We start from the raw sequence: 7023 nt of genomic DNA on the forward strand, positions 1-7023 counted from the left end.
GCTGACGAGCTGCCTGCTGGCGACGTACAATCGTCGCGTGTGTACGGTACTGAACTGGAACGTCCTGGTGATTGTGCACCAGCTTCTGGCTCACGTCCACGCCCAGGTGGGCTAGCTGGCCTGCTGGGTGAAGCATCAAAGCCACCTCGTGGCGTGCCTGGTTCTTCATCCGGCCTCCCTGGCTTCTCCCAGTCTGGGCCGTGCGCCAAGCTCCGTGAGCTGCTGCTCGCTCCAGGACTCCTGTACGGAGAGCTTCCAGGCTGCTCGGTCGAGCGAGCGCTCGAATCGCTGCTGTTCCGCGTGCTGTTCCGATCGCTAGCATCTCCAGGCGTAGCGCTGCTGCTCGCTTCCGGACCAACATCTTCTGAACCAGCGCCTGAATCCGTAACGCCCCGCGACGCTGTTTCTTGATCATCTGCATGTGAATCGCTGTAAACCACAGTAAATATCTCGTTTGAGATCGACTGTACCGGTTCCGCGGAGCCCCAATTCCATGATTTCTCCTCCTCGAAGACGACGTCGCGCGTCACCACCAACTTCTTGTTTACTGGATTGTACGCGCGATATGCCTTCGAACCGGCTTCATAGCCGATCATGACCATTGGAGTACTTCGATCCGCCAACTTGCTAGTATGCCCGGCTACCGTCTTCACATGCGCCACGCACCCGAAAGTGCGAAGATGATCAACCGAGGGCTTGCGTCCGTACCATGCTTCGTACGGAGTCATACCAACCACGCTCTTAGTTGGTGCCCTGTTCAGTAGATAGACAGCCGTCGTGACCGCCTCGCCCCAAAACCTGCCCGGCACGCCTTTGCTTTTCATCATGCTACGTGCCATGGCCACCACGGTTTGGTTCCTTCTCTCCACAACACCGTTTTGCTGCGGTGAATATGGCGCGGTAAGGTACCGCTGGATCCCATGAGCTTCACAAAACGCCTTGAATTCATTGGATTTGAACTCCCCACCCCGATCGGTACGGAGGGCCTTCAACTTTGCCTCGGACTCCACCTCGGCCGCCATCTTCACAATCCGAAACGCTTGCAAAGCTTGATCCTTACTCTTCAGCAACACAACCCACATGTATCTACTGAAGTCGTCGACGATGAGCAAAAAGTACTTGTTCCCGGCGGGGGTCGCCGGCGTGATTGGTCCGCATAGGTCTCCATGCACCAACTCAAGAACCTTGCTTGCTCGATATTGTCCCTCCCTTGGAAACGGGGCTCGCCTTTGCTTCCCAATGAGACAACCGTCGCACACCTGCTCAACATGATCAACACACGGTAAGCCACGTACCATCTCCTTCTGTCCAAGTTGCCGTAGAGCCTGGAAATTAAGATGCCCGTAGCGCGCGTGCCACCTCCACGCCGAGTCTTCCATGCTTGACATCAAGCATACCGGATCCACCCGATCCAGGTTGAGGATGTAGAGTCGATTCCTCGCCCTCTCCACCTTCATGATGAGTTGCCTTTGACGATCATACCCCCATAAGAACTCGTCCTCGATCACGATCTTGCATCCACGCTCCGCGAGCTGACCAAGACTGATGATGTTGCTCTTCAACTTGGGGATATAGTACACATCCGTGAGTACCTTGTGACCGCCGTTCTTCAACTCAAACAGGACAGTACCTCGCCCTGCTATCCCAACGGTCGATCCATCGCCGAATCGAACTGTCCCTCCCACCGAGAGGTCTAGCTCAGAAAACTGAGCCTTGTCACCGGTCATGTGGTTGCTTGCGCCTGTATCGAGGTACCAGACATGCCTTGCTGTCCTCATCCTCGCCTTGTCATGAAGGAAAACCTTGTCTTCCTCGAGCGTGACGATCTCCCTAGCCGGCACATGCGGAGTTGATCCAACGTTGTCCATCAGCTCGCATACTTCGAGCATCAACATCATTGGTCCATCATCTCCTTCCTTCGCCAAGAGAGCCTTCTTCTCCGGAGAGTTGCGACACTCCGATTTGAAGTGACCGAGCTGGTTGCACTTATGGCAGCGAAGATTCTTTTATCGAACTTCTTCTTAGGCTTCTTCGGCTTCTCATCCGACTTCTTCGCCGGGCGGGAGGCTTCTTGATAACCACCGCTGCTTGATGCTCCATTGCTCTTCTTCTCTCTTGCGGCCATTGCCTGCCACTGGGCGCGCGTAAGCATCACGTGCTCCTCCACTTTTGCTTCGCCGCCGTAGGTGATCTTCATCCTCTCATCATGCGCCTTGAACCGTCCGACCAAATCGTCCATCGTGAGAGTCTTGAGATCGACGCACTGCTCGATCGCCGAAACAACGGGCAAGTAACGCGGCGGCGCCGCGCGTAGGAAACGCCTTACGATCGAGATCTCCTCGAGCTTCTCGCCCAGCGCGCGAATCCCATTGACCAATGTAGCGACCCTCGAAGCGAAGGCGTCCAGCTTCTCATCTACTCCCATCTCCAGGTTCTCGTACTGCTTCTGCAAGGTTTGTAGGGCCGCCTCGCGGACACGCGCATGACCAAGATTAAGCGTCTTGATCGTCTCCCACGCCTCCTTTGCAGATGTCTTCGAGATTAGGTGCTGCTTCACGTCCATCGGCATCACCGAGCAGATGGCCGTGAGTGCCTGTCGGTCCTTGCGGTACTTCGGCGCGCCCTTCATGAACTCGTCGCCGCCGGGATCGACAGCCTCCCAGACTTCGTTGGACTCGAGCGCCCACATCATCGTGGTTGCCCACACCGTGTAGTTGTCGCGGATGTACTGCGGATACTGCGTCGACACCGGCGCCGCGGCGCCGGAAGACTCGCCCACTTCCTTCGTCATGACCTCCCGTTACTAGGAGATCCTCCACGAGGCTCTGATACCAATTGTTGGCCCAGCCCCACTACGCCGTCGAGTACGATCCGACGACGATCGACGACGAAGACTTCAAGGCAAGATGTCGCGCACACGAGACGTACTTCCGTCGACGTACGGATTCAGCTAGCTCAAGCTCTAGCTTGATCGATCTGTAGAATCAGCTAGCTACTCCCGTAACTCACACAGGAAAAACACGATGTATAGCACAAGGTGCGTGTCGCACCTTTGATTGTATTGATTCTCGATGTGGTGTTACAAGCCTAGCTATTACATAGATTATATAGTACCTAGACTAGCTAACCGACTCGGGGCACAACTCCTAGATCAGAACGGAACACGTACACTACTCGTATACGTACGGCACACGTCGCCGTGCCGGCGACGGAGTGATTATCGCTAACATAAATGATGACCCTGCTGCATGCAGGGAGCTCTGCGTACAAGCAGTACGTGACGGCGGAGCCGGAGGTGAGGGCGGTGGCCCGCGACCCGCGCGACGAGTTCCTGATCCTGGCCACGGCGGGGCTGTGGGACCACGTGTCGCCGGCGGCGGCGTGCCGCCTGGTGGAGCGGAAGCTGCGCAGCAGGGTGCGGGTCACGACGCCGTGGGTGGCGTCGCTGGGCGGGAGGGGCTCCCCGACGGCGCTGGCCAAGGAGCTGGCGGAGCACGCGGTGCGCGCGGGCAGCCCGGACAACGTGAGCGTCGTCCTCGTCCTCTTCAGGGACTTCTGGGATGATCCCGTCGCCGCCCCTGCTGCTCCGGTGGTGTCGGCCAGCGGGCGGGTCATGCGCCCACGGCGGGCCAGCGCCAAGTACAGGCCGAACCAGTGGTTCACCTGACAGGGTCGAGTCTTTGAATATAGCCGTACTATTCATGCTCAGTGTCGTCGGAGTTGTAAGCTGGAGAGACCACTATTCTCCATCAATCGTTGCTTTAATTTCCCAAGTAACTGGATTTGTATGTGTTAACTAAGGCTACTACGTCAGTACTGCTACCGACACATCACGTACTCACTAAGGATTCGATCGAGAGGTATTTGGATTAACTCCAACAATCTTCCTCTAATCCAAACTTAACTTTGTGCTTTCTCTGATTTTGACTCCTTGTAGATTTGCGACTTGACTTGATCTCGCTCCCGGTAAGTTTAATTGGCTCTCTTCAATTTTAACTTGGCAAATCTATTATCTATCTATTATATACTAAAAACAAAATAAGGAGTTTTTAGAAAGCACCACGTTAATCCACATATGCTAAATAAATACGGATTCGCTATGTCTCAGTCGCCTGAGAATAGTCCAGGTCTCAGTCGATTTTTTTAGCCGTTCGATCATCTTTGAGATTCGTGCACCCGTTTGTCTGTTTTGTCATGTCCTTTGCCGGGTTGCCCGTTACCCGTTTATTTTGGCCCGTGTCTTTTCGCCTTATCTGTCCGTTATTGCCTGTCTTCATTTCATTTCAGCAAGGGAGAGGGGAACGAGTCCGCGAGGTGGTCGGCGAGTTCGCCGCCGCCGTCGTCGTCGCCGAGCCTTGGAGAGTTCCTCTCCGAAGCGGAGGTTTCAAGGCGGTCGGCGAGCTCGCCTCCGTCGTCGTCCTCGACGTGCGGGTATAGTAGATCTCAAGGCGGTCGAGGAGCTCACGCGTCGTCCCCGTACGTCACTAGCAGGCCCAATTTCAACAGGTTTTTCTCGAATCAGCTATCCTATTCTCCTATTTCTGCAGTGTTATGTTACGAAAATGTGTTGTGTGTTCTTAATTTTGCTTGTGTAGCTTCGATGTCTTCGTGTATATTCGGTGATTTTGAATGCCCTCGCGTGTTAGGGTTGTCTGATTCAAATCCTGTGCGCCGTTTTAGTGTTTGATTTGAGCTAAGTTGCAGCGTAGGGGAGATCTGGAGATGGGCTTTCTCTAGGTGTCTGTTATTTTTTTGCCTGTAGGCTAGTGTTGAGGTAAGTTGCAGCGTAGGGAGATCTGGAGATGGGCTTTCTCTAGTGTGGTTTGCCCCTCTTAATCAGTTCAGAACACAATACTTGATGGGGTTCGTTGCATAGAAAACAAAAAATTTCCTACCGCAAAGACGAATAAATTGAAGATCTAATCTATGGAAAAGCCAAGATCTAATCTGTGAGATCTGAACAACGAGATGGAGATGAGACTAACCCTCGAAGATTCCAAAGCCTTACGAGATTAATCTCGTTGTTAGTGTAGACGATCGTTCCGGTGCTGCAATCTGGCAGCACTTCCGTACTCGGTTGCGCGTACGGTGTTGATGAAGCCCCTTCCTCTCCCCGTTCCAGCGGGCAGCGGAGGTGTGGTAGATCTCCACGGAATCCCAGCAGCACGATGGCGTGGTGGTGGTGGTGGAGAAGAGTTGCTGCAGGGCTTCGCCTAAGCCTGCACAGCGTATGGAGGAGGAAGAGAGGGGGGCGGCTAGGGTTGGATCAGGGGGGCTTAGGCCGGCCACCCCCTCCCCTCCTTATATAGGTGGAGGGGTTGGCCTAGGGTTTCGCCTAGGGCCCACCCTCCCCTTGGCCGGCGCATGGAGGGGGGAAAACCCCTCCCCCAAGTGTTCCCTTTATCTCTAATTTAAACACTTTAATTTTTTAGAGATAGATTCTATCTTTGGATTTAAACCATTTAAACTAGAGATAGATCTTATCTCCAAGGGGGGCCGGCCTGGGCCCACATGTCATAGTGGGCAGGACCCACCATGCCATGTGGCGCCTATGTGGCCTATCCCGAGGTGGTGGGCCCACTGGTGGCCCTCTAGAACCTTCTAGAAGCTCCGGTCAAAACACCGGACTTTTTCCCGAACCCCGGAAAATGACTTCCCTTATATGAATCTTATTCTCCGGACCATTCCGGACCTCCTCGTGATATCCTGGATCCCATCCGAGACTCCGAACAAAAACTTCGGACTCCATCTCATATTCCGAATCTACTTATGCGACATCGAACCTTAAGCGCGTTACCCTACGGTTCGCGAACTATGCAGACATGGTAGAGACTCCTCTCCGAGCAATAACCAATAGCGGGATCTGGAGATCCATAATGGCTCCCACATATTCAACGATGACTTTAGTGATCGATTGAACCATTACATACGATGTCAATTCCCTTTGTCACACGATATTTTACTTGTCCAAGGTTTGATCATCGGTATCTCCATACCTTGTTCAACCTCGTTACCGATAAGTACTCTTTACTCGTACCGTGGTATGTCATCTCTTATGATCTAATCATATGCTTGCAAGCTAATCAGACGACATTCCACCGAGAGGGCCCAGAGTATATCTATCCGTCATCGGGATGGACAAATCCCACTATTGATCCATATGCCTCAACTCACACTTTCCGAATACTTAATCCCATCTTTATAACCACCCATTTACGCAATGGCGTTTGATGTAATCAAAGTACCCTTCCGGTGTAAGTGATTTACATGATCTCATGGTCGAAGGACTAAGGCAACTATGTATCGAAAGCTTATAGCAAATTGAACTTAATGACTTGATCTTATGCTACACTCATTTGGGTGTGTGTCCATTATATCATTCAACCAATGACATAACATTGTTATTAATAACATCCAATGTTCATGATCACGAAACCATGATCATCCATTAATCAACAAGCTAGTTATACAAGAGGCTTACTAGGGACTCCTTGTTGTTTACATAACACACATGTATCAATGTTTCGGTTAATACAATTATAGCATGGTATGCAAACATTTATCATAAACACAAAGATATTATAATAACCACTTTATTATTACCTCTTGGGCATATCTCCAACAGTCTCCCACTTGCACTAGAGTCAATAATCTAGATTGCATTGTAAGGTACCTAACACCCATAGCATTCTGGTGTTGGTCATGCTTTACCCTAGGGAGAGCTTTAGTCAACGGATCTGCAACATTCAGATCTGTGTGTACTTTGCAAATCTCTACTTCACAATCTTCGATGTACTCTCGAATCGAATGAAAACGCAGCTTTATATGCTTTAGCTTCTTGTGTGACCTTGACATAGGCATCCCAAATGGGCCTGCCGAAGATAGTACCCGGGGTTTACTGAAGGCCCATTACCCGAAGAATAAGAAGATTCGGAAGCCCAAGATATTATTAAGGAAAGTTAGAGTTGTAATAGAAAGTCTTATTTGTAATCTTGCGGGATGAGTTAGAAACCTTCCCGGACT

Source organism: Lolium rigidum, chromosome 6, assembly GCF_022539505.1.
Source record: "Lolium rigidum isolate FL_2022 chromosome 6, APGP_CSIRO_Lrig_0.1, whole genome shotgun sequence".
In the NCBI taxonomy this organism is placed as follows: domain Eukaryota; kingdom Viridiplantae; phylum Streptophyta; class Magnoliopsida; order Poales; family Poaceae; genus Lolium; species Lolium rigidum.